This window comes from Amborella trichopoda, chromosome 5 (assembly GCF_054954075.1).
Source record: "Amborella trichopoda isolate Santa Cruz 75 chromosome 5, AtrichopodaSantaCruz75HAP2 v2.0, whole genome shotgun sequence".
Taxonomy (NCBI): domain Eukaryota; kingdom Viridiplantae; phylum Streptophyta; class Magnoliopsida; order Amborellales; family Amborellaceae; genus Amborella; species Amborella trichopoda.
Window position 1 is genome coordinate 12,001,603 of NC_142340.1, and position 11,063 is coordinate 12,012,665.

Genomic DNA, 11,063 nt, shown 5'->3' on the forward strand with positions numbered 1-11,063 from the left:
CTCCGTCTTTCCCATCTCTAAACCTTCACTTTCTCTCCTCTCGCTCTCTCTCTTCACATTTCCCATCTCTCTCCCCTCACTCTCTCTCCTCCCAAATACATAGTAAGTACATGGAGAGAAAGAGAGGTGCTTGGATAAATACAAGAAAATATAGAGTTGTTTGGTGGTGAGAGGTTACCGAGAAGAGAGAAAGAAAGGTGTTTGGATAAACACGAGAGAGATGTGTTTAGATAAACACAGGAGGAGAAAGATGCTTAGTGGTGAGAGGTTACCGGGAGGAGAGAAAGAGTTATTTGAATAAACACAGGAGGAGAGAGAGTGAAACACACAACAGGAGAGAGAAAGAGAAAAGTTTGGGATATATAAATGAAGAAAGAGAAGAGATTGGGTTTAGAAAGAGTATGTCTTTCTCATATATGTTTAGGTTAAAAATATGTTTAAATTGACTAGGGGTTGGAAGATATTTTTTGAAACCTTGGATTTAATAAGAAATAAAATCTAAAAATTGGGGATATGGAGCCAGCTTGTACTTTAGTGTAAGCTTCTTAGTAAAGTACGGTGCTGTTGGACCCCATTTTGCACATAATAGAGAAACTGCCTCAAATTTTTTTAAAAAAGAAACTATCTCAAAAATTATTTTTTAGAGAGAGAAATTGTTTTAAATTTTTTTTAAGAGAGAAGCTATATCAAATTTAAGTTTCAAAGATAAACTATTTCAAAATTTTTAGAGAGAAACTATTTCAAAATTTCAAGTTTGATGTATTCTCTCTTTACCTATTTCCAAGTGTGTTTACCAAACACGGAAAAAGCATGCTTAAGCAATTTTTCTTATAAATAATTTGCATATGTACATATTTTGTACGTAAATATTTTTCTGTCGAACTTTCACACGTACCAAACAACCCCTTAGGAATAATGAAGCAATTGGGATTTTACAGAAGCATGGCTAAATTCCTAAGAAAGTTATTAATATTCTTTTTGTCCAGTATAGTCGTCAATGTAGCAATTGGACGTTTACATAACAGCAAAGTCTGCTAGGTTATGGCCGAAACAACTAAAATTGCGGTTTTTCATACAACAATAATCAGGATGCTGAAATATGAATTTGAATCTATCAAGGTGAATACGAATAATATACATATGGGATTGTATATCTGGATTTGAACATAAACATATTGTTAACGAATTTGCAGAATAGCCCCCTCAATCATTTGGTCATCGACCTAGGAAGAATCAATTCTAAACTTTTTAATAAGCCATGATTAACTTCGTTATGTAATACCTTACCTTACTCTAGGGGAAATCGAATGCCCACTACCTCCTTGAAAGAGAGATGTCCTGAACCATTAGACCATGGGGGCATACCGCCCATCGCCATGATACTATGGTCATAATATGGACAGACTATAGAGATAATTTTTTTTGTGATCTTTTTTCAAGAACCTCTTTAGGTTCCAAATAAAAAAATTGATTTTTCAATATCTCCATTGTTATGAGATTATTTACGTTTGTTACAAGAAAGTCAGAATCGGTACTAGCTACTAAATGCCAAATTGGATGGCTTGGGATATATCACAAACTTTAAGAATTTGTTTTTGAACCTTGAGTCCAATCAATGACACTCACCACCACCCGATATGAAAATCTGACAAACAAGAATAATTGTGACCTCTTTGTACTAAAAGTAAATGTTATCTTCGTATACTTTTCCTAAATCGTATATCCTTAGAACTTATCAATTGACCACCAGAGTCGGCATGATGAGGTCATTGGTGGCCGCTATTAGTAGGACATTATCTCAACGATGAAGAGTTGCTAATTTTAGAAACATAGAGCAACATGAGTTCATTGATCACTCAAGAAGCGTTTTGACAATGGATTTGGCATTGAGCTTCTTTGGATCCGTGTAAGACCACACCCAACAAACATCAAAGGCACTCTTGAGATATAAACCATGGAAAGTGCAGCTCCAACCTGGGCACCACAAACTAAAATAATGGGATTGTATATTATGAGGCTATTTATCTTTGTGATAAAGAGGTCACGATTACTCGTAGCCATTAAAAGTCAAATAGGATGCCTTGGGGTATGTCATGAAGTTTGAGAATATTTTTTTGGAATTTTAAGTGTAGTTAATGATACTGACAACCGTTCGATTTGGAATCTGATGGACAAGAATGATTGTGATATCTTTATACTAAAAATAAATAATCCTTTTATATACTTTTCCAAAATAGATTGCTATACGAAGAGATTACAAAGGGAAAAAAAAAAATATCAGCAAGTGCATGTGTAACTTATCATCAATTGTATCAAATTTTGTCAGGAGGATGCCATCTATTAACCTAGCATTGGACGAAGTTGAGAGGTCTGCTAATTTCTGCACAAGTGCAGCAAACTATCAACAAACCCATCTAGTACCTGTCTAATGGAATAGAGATAGGAAATAAAGAAAAAGAAAAAAAAAAGGCAATTTATGGCAATAAATATATCAATGGAAGCAAAACCTGGTTAACCTTTGAGAGTTAGTCCACAGCATCATTTCCATCAAGTGCCTCAACAACAAATAGAACCAAGTCAGGATTGTTGAGATTGATAAGCTTGGAAAGCGCTCAATTCAAAGGCTCGTTGTCCTGCAAAATAGAAGTCCTTTAAGAATCAAAACATGCTCCACAACATTTATTTATATATATAAAGGGCAATTACCTGTTACCTGCACCCAGATATAGTGATTTTTGGTCTTACCGAGAGTATGGCCCTTGATAGAGAAAAATGAAAGAACATGATTTATATAGCTGGCATTAAATAATTGAGATAAAGCTTGGATGATGATGATGATGATGACCCTTTACTTGAATTTGACCAGATGTATCAACAAAAACAATATCTGAATGATTGCAACAAGCCTCCTGGATGGCTTCCTTTGCAACAACTGCAGAATCCTTCTCGTAGCCTTTCTCAAATATAGGAATCCGCAGACGCAATTGAATCAGAAGAAGCTTACAAGGGAGCAAATAGTTCAAATTTGAAATAACCATTTCATCAAACAATTAACATGTCTTGTGGTTCCATTGCAACATGCCTCTTTCCAACGAAAAGAATTCTAGTGACCGCATGTTTCAATTCTTATTTTCCAAAATATCCTATGCTACCAACTCCATTTACTTCCTAGGGTAAAACCCAATCTAAGAAAATTTGAGGATCCCAAGGTTTAGATATGTGACGTCCTCAACTTAGCAACCAATTTCTCATAAAAAAATAAAAAAGTTAGACACACTTTTTTTGTCCCTGAGAAAAATTAATGTCATGAAGTTAAATAGAAACCCTACAATTCTTGGGCATAAAAAATTCAAGTGTTATAAGAACTCAAAATCCATTTTTTTTAATAATAATTTGGTGACTCCTAAGAAGATCCCAAAATTTCATATTGAAATAATCCTCCTAAATAGCTCTTTTGCCCAAGGGAATAATCATGCAGTATGCTCCTGCAGGACCGTGCTATACACGCTCTTCTTATGTTGGGCTGGAGAGTGTGCATGTGCCTGTACACAATCATATGCATATGTGTTGGCATGTTTTCTTAGGGAAAGAAGTGCGTTCCTTTTATTTATTTATTTGATAAGTTTTTGGAGAATTATTTTATCGAACAAGTAACAAACTTTTCCTGAAAGAAAATAGTAATACTGAAGTAATCTTGATCAAAATTACATAATGTCGTCATCATCATCCAAGCTTTATGCCAATTATTTGGATCAACAAAAATCACATAATGCCTATTGAAATAAATAATTCCTGGAGTTTGCGAGCATGAGTGCAGGGTTGCTCAACCGCACCTGATTGACAAATATCACAGGCGGCCATCATCACACTGATCTTATGCTGCAGAAGCCAGTACCAAACTTAATGAGCCATGTTTTTGTAATCAATGAATCACAAAGAGGGCGACTTTCAGTCAGTCCAAATGGCCATAGTATTGTTCAACACCATCGAAGCAGTATCATGGATCTTGACCTTGACAAGATTGGCGGACTTTCCAACTCCAATGACCACAACAAAAACCACGACATATGGTTTTCCTTGCTCCTTAGCAGCATGAACACCCTCAAAATCAACTGAATGCTTCTGAGTGAAAATGAGGGATGCTTCTGAGTGAAAATGAGGAGAAAAGCTTCTTCCATTGCAGCCTGCTATTAATATAACAAGCAGCTTTGTAAGCATTCAATAGTGTTTAAGAAAGAACTCACAAATGTGCTGTGTCAAATAAGTGCGAAATAGAATTTGACGAACCTGAACCGTCGAAGATATATTTGTAAATGAATCTACCTTTTTTCCATTGTTTCAAAAAGAGATCCGCCCAGCGCCTAGATGGTCACCTAAGAGGGCAACCAATGAGGCGGGTTGTCCCTAGGCACCTGCCTAGGACCATGGCGCCTAGGGTACTTGAGCAGGTGCCTAGGGAATTCGGGTGGGGCATTTTTAGTGTCTTTTTTTGCATGAATACGTATTTTTAATATAAAATTAGATCTAAAATAAGATTACTTGATACCCCTTGCTTGTTTTTGAGCCTAGTCCACCCAGATCTCTGAGCGTCTGCCTAAGCACTTAGTAGACTAGAACCCTTTGCCACCCAGCCTTTTTTGAAATATTACTTCTTTCCTTCAAGACTAGCAGCTACATTCACAAAGCTTCTCAACTATTTCCTCTGCCAGCATATTCAATAATAAAACTCACTCATTTTCTTCCCTTACATGTATTTTCAGGATTCCTTAGAGAGAACTTTTAGAAAAGGGGTGCGGTTTGTATACAGTCGAGAATCTAAACAACGAAAGTAGAGCGCACCTTCAAATAGTGTTGAGAAATGTGGTTTCAATACGAGAAATTTTCGTGATAGCCTTAAAACATATTTTCATCTCTAATTATAAAATTTAAAGCTTCAAAAATAGTGTAGATCGAGCGTATCTATGAAAATTTGAAAATCTTGAAAATTGACAGTCAAAAAATGCATTACAAGATGCACTATTTCCAGAACTTGAAATTCATTTTTTTTCCCATGTCCATGCATCTTGATGTTGAGAAGATCAATTTGAGGATATTTTGGCATCAAAATAGCCTCTTATAGTGAAATTTTTGAGGTGGGCTCTAATTGGATTGTTTAGAGCCTCGGCTCTATATAAATTTTTTCCAATAGAAAATAGGCTAAAATACCAGATTATATTAACCTACCACATTTTCTTTCATAAGCAGATCCTTAAGTTCTTTTAAAGCTTGTTCCATATCTGACTTCTCTAGAACTGTCTTCCCCGCAATACTAAGTGGGAGACACAAAATTAAGATTGCCATCATGCCAGGTTAAAAATTTGACAATGGAAATTTTGGTTTTAAACAAACTATAAGAAGTATATGGGTGCATTATAGGAAAAAATTTAAGGAAAAAACAAAAATGAAGGATACATAGATGCATAAACCTGACAAGATCACGGAAATTAAAAGTATATTTGTCTGTCAAAAAAAATAATTAAAAGTACATTAGCTTAAAAGAAAAGAAAAGAAAAGTAGTATGTCAAGCACTCATAATATGTAGGAATAGGATTGAATTTGAATAAGTGAATTTGCTTTAGCATGTATTGAGAAAACTTGCACAAGGGACCAAATCTGGCTTGTTGGTGCATCTGAATCCTAATAATGAGGCTTTCCTCTCTTTCTCCTAAGATATTGAAACACTCTTGTTGTTTTGTTTTGATGATCCAGCATTCAAAACCATAGACTCGGTTTGAAACTTGGCATACTTCTAGTCCTGAATTGAGCTATTCTAGCAATTGTGCACTACTGTCATTTTCTCACACTGATTTAATGGAACCCATGACTAATGGCCCATCGTAAGGGATATTGATTGGTCCATCAAAACCAATCAATAAATGAAGAGAACATGATTCTAATACATAGATTTCAGATTCTTTCCTGAGGACAAATCTAGGTCTCATTTCGCACACTATCTCATAGGACCTTCTATGTATTATCTCAGAGGTGCAGGGAGGCATCTATTCTGCGCATGTACACGACATGCCCCAATAGGCTGCTTCTCAGCAATCCATACATGTCATGTGATGACAATGATAAGGATTTTGGCCTTTGTCCTCTTAGGTCAGCCACCAAACCATAGTGGTCACACAGTCCCTTGGCCAACCAACCTAAGCATCTCTTCGACCTCAATGGATGACCCCACAAACCCTTATTAGTTGTGCCATATACCTGGGGCTATGGGTTTTAGACATCAACCTGGGCCTAGCTCATCGAAACCTGGGTGAGCCACATCATAAAAAATGCCTCTTCTAGACCGTAATCCTTTGGTTCCTCCAAACCTCACTCCCATTAGAGTTATCATACCACCGTAGCCATAATTTTACATGCTCTCATAATCACATAACTGAAATAATTCTCACTAAGACACCTTTGATACGCTTTCACTTGAACAGTTTGTTGTGAAATGGTGATTTGTAGTAATCAATTTTCAATCATTTTCTTTAGTTAAATGAAATAAATATTTTCAAAACTCATAAATAAAATCATGATTCCCCACATCGTTGGAAAGCAACTTGCGATTTCTTTCGCTTTGATTCTACTTTTATGTAGGTAAATAATTATCTGCATCTGTGACTTGTGGCTGTGGCCTAGCCTATTAAACAATTGTGCGCTAGAGTTTTTATTTTACTTTTTCTTTAGAATTCCAATGAAAGGTATATTTTTTTAATTTAGTTTTTTTCTAGTTTAGTTTTATGTGTTCTTGGTTGGTTGGGTGCAGCTATCTTACTGCTTTAGCCCATTTAATTAAAGCGGTTAAAATAAGTTAATCAACAGAGTTAAATATTAAAAACCACATTTCTTGTTTTCTAGTTCCTTCATTACTTGATATCATTGACTTAAGTTCTATGAATCAGAAGTTTGTCTAGAATGCAAGCACCACCTACTCGCTCTTGGATATTTTTCTAATGGGCATTTGAGGACTGTGTCTGCTGTGTTTTTTCTTTTAATGGATGGAAAATTTGCTGAAGGGATTTTAAGTTTCACTATCGTTTGCCAATGCATCTCAACAGGTGAAGTACACCCAAAAGTTTTTCTATGTTTTGAGATGTGAGGTTTCTTGTATGATTAGGGGTCTATATTCATGCATGAGTTAGTGCTTTGTTTCACTAGTCATAGATTGTTTTATGGAGAGGGAGAGTGAGGGGGGTTTTCCTGTATCGTGTATTGGTTTGATCTGTATTTTTATGAAGGCCTTCTCTATTTTCTGATTCCAAGATTGTGGATAGCTATTATGCGTTCATTGAAGGAGTTATGGACTGTATTTTGCTTAATCAAAAGTTTTAGAATGTACAGCACCGCTCTAAAGTTCTAACTTGGTATTGACATCGTCTATAGTCTATCAATCAAAACTATGTCATCCGCAAAATAACATGCACAATAGTACTTCATCTTATAGATGTTCAGTTAACTCGTCCACAACCAAAACAAAAGGATATAGGCTCAATGTTAATCCTTCATTTAGGTCTACTATCGCTGAAAACTCACTTGTTTCTTCACTAATTGTCCTCATATTAATTAGTGTTTCTATCTCTCACCATGTCAATATATATTCTAGAGACTCACTTCTTTTCTAACACCCCTTTCTATAAATCAAAAAGACCACATGGACATCTTTTTACTTCTCCCTAGACTTTCAAATCAACTATCTAAGTCGAAAAATAGTCTAATTGTTCTTGGTCATTGCTCAATGACTCTCTCATATAGCTTCATAGTGCAGTTTATAAGTTTGATCCTTCGATAGTTTGTACAATTATATATGTCTCCTTTTTGCTTGTACGTAAGTATTGTTATTATTTTTTTCATCATTTATCCTATATTTATTTTTTCCGAAACTCTTGTGGAATAGTTTGGTCAACTAGAATATGTTAATCTCTCATATGGACTTCCAAACCTCTATTGGGATGTCATCTGGTCGTAAAGCCCTTTCATATCTTTATCTTTCTCAAAGCTTCTTTTATTTCAAATATTCTAATCATACTAATTTATCTACAATCTTCGACATCATTTATGTCCAATATTTCCCCTAACAAGGTGTTCCCATGTAAAATCCTTAATAAATAAGCACATGATATCCACGTGTCACTTAACCTGGAATTCATTTTGGTGCATCCATATCATGATCCTGCCCTTCCGAAAATCCACCTTAAAAATGGATCTTTCATCTAGAGATGGATTTTGGATAAGAAATTTCATAGTGTGGTAATCTCAATTACCACGATAATGAATATGAAAAATTTGAATTTAAACCTCAAAAAGATTATGCTAAAAGAATTTAAATAAAGGTTGAAAAAGGAAATTTTTAATCATTTATTTTGAGATTTGTTCATATTCATGATTGGTGCATCTAGCATAAAATTTCATAACCTTGGAAGGAGACCGCACTTAGATGGGAGATGCCTTGACACACCAAAATCCCATCCATTTAAACTTGAGGAAAATCGCAAAAAATGAACATTGGGTACAATGTACTGTATATTTTGGAGATAGCTTGACTGAATAAATGGCATTCTTTATATAAAAAACAATTAATCTCCACCGTCCCTTGTTGAGATGAACATTAGAAATGATCGTATAACACATACAACAAATGCTTATATTATAGGTTTATATTGTAGAGCGCTCTTGCATTTTCTTTCTTTTACTTTTCTAGGTCTCAAGATTTCCGGTCCAACTGTCCACTCACTCACTCACTCTCTCTCTCTCTCTCTCTCTCTCTCTCTCTCTCCTAGAAGCTCAGCTTCCTAAGGGGTGATTAAAGAATAGTAGGCTGGCAAGGGCCGGGCCAGGTCGGGCTAGCCTAGTCCCCATGGGGCTGGTTCAAGGCCTGCCTGGCTCGGACTGGGTAAAAGACGCCCTAGCCCTTGCCTGACATTGGCACTATCAGGGTCTAATCAAGCTAATCAATTAAAAAACAACTAAAAGAATAAAGAAAATGGGGACTGGCTGGGCCAAACTGGGCTCGCCCTATTGTGGCCTTGGCCTAGGCCTAGGCCCGGCCTTGCCTCAAGCTGTGGTGGCCTGGGCTCGAACCACATTTTGTGGCCCTAGTCCTAGTTTCTTATGGCCAGGTAAAGAAATTTTAGAGAGAGAAGAACTATTTAAGAAAATAATTGTTCCCCATACAATTCTTGTGGTGCTTCTTTCATTGTATATATAATGGTAATACAATGATGTAATATACACTTTTCTATCTTGTTGCATGCAATATGCATTTTCCTATCTTGTTACATTCTTTTCTCAAAAGGAATGAGTAAGTGACTTTTCTATCTTGTTTAAATTTTATTTTTATTACTCCCCCTCAAACTCGGCTGATGAGGCATTGATGCCTGATTTGAAACAAAGATCTCGAAAAACATCTTGTGGTAAAGGCTTGATGAAGATATCAGCTATTTGGTTGTGAGAGGAAACAAATCAAGTGATAAGTAACCCAATAGCAACTTTTTCACGCACAAAATGATAGTCTAACTCAATGTGCTTTGTCTAGGCATGAAAACATGATTAATTGTCATGTAGAGAGCACTAATATTGTCACAAAAAAGTGTTGGTGGCTGAGGAAGAGGCACCCCCCGAAGAATAAAAGAAAGCCATGTCAATTTAGCAGCAGTAGATGCCATAGATCGGTATTATGCTTCAGCACTTGAACGAGCCACAATGGATTGTTTCTTAGCACTCCAAGATATGCAGTTGGAATCAAGATAGGTGCAGAAACCAGTGGTTGAATGATGAATGTTTGGACACCTAGCCCAGTCAGAATCAGAGAAAGCATATAAGTCAAGGGAACTATTAGATAAGATTCTTATCTCACATGACTGTGTACCACTGAGATAATGACGAATTTGCTTCATTGCCTGAAAATGTGCAATTATAGGGTCATGCATACATTGACACACTGTATTAACACTATGAGAAAGGTTAGGCCATATTATGGTAATGTATTAGAGTGCACCAACAATGCTCCGATAAAGGGATGGATCAGAAAATGGATTAGAATTGTCATGAATATTATTTTTTATTGTCATTGGTGTGGAAATAGATTTGGCACTGAACATCTGAGCACGATCTAGAAGATCCTGAGCATATTTGCTTTGCGATAGAAAAATTCCACCGAAAAAATAAGATACTTTTATACTAAGAAAGTAGTGAAGAGGTCCAAGATCTTTCATTTTAATTTCCCTTTCAAGTTAGGAAATAAACCATTCTAGAATATCTGAATTTATCACCAGTAGCAATAATATCATCAACATAAATGAGAAGGATAATAGTGCCTTAAGTAATGAGAGAAATAAATAGAGATGAATTAGCTATGCTGCAATAAAGCCCTAATGATAATAACTAGGCATTAAATCGATCAAACCAGACTTGTGGTGCTTGCTTGAGACCATAGAAAGCTCTTTTTAGTTTGCAGACATGATTAGGATATTTTGAGCTCATAAATCCTGGAGGTTATTCAATAAATACAGGTTCTTTAAGAAAGTCATGCATGAAAGCATTTTTCACATCAAGCTGTTTGATAGGCCAATGGCGCACAGTAGCTATAATGAGCACAATTTGAATACCAACAAGCTTGATAACAAGACTGAATGTCTTAGAGAAATCAGTTCCAGCAACCTGATTGTATTCTTTAGCAACTAGTCCGACCTTAAGTCTCTCTAGACTACTATCAGACTTTAATGTAGTCTTATAAACCCAACGAAAACCAACAATATTCATACCTGGAAGTTGTAGAACTAGGTCTCAAGTTGAGTTAACATATAAGGCTTCAATTTCCTCTTCCATTGCACGATGCCAACCTTGATGACCCAAGGTCGACTTAATGAATTTAGGTTAAGAAGGGGTTGCTTCAAAAGTATGAGCACCTGAGACAACTGCCATGGATGAGAGACTCTAAGGTCTTTGAGTACCATCTTGAAATATTATGACCATATGATGACGAGAATGCCCAGAGTCAGGTAAAAAATCAGTTTGGTGGGGTTCTTAAGTGG

The 11,063-nt window shown here is 35.9% G+C and overlaps 1 pseudogene; it reads right to left on the reverse strand.

The window, feature by feature from the left end:
- Positions 1 to 1,852: 1,852 nt before the first annotated feature.
- LOC148781958 (uncharacterized) lies at positions 1,853 to 10,791 on the reverse strand (annotated as a pseudogene).
- Positions 10,792 to 11,063: the final 272 nt, after the last annotated feature.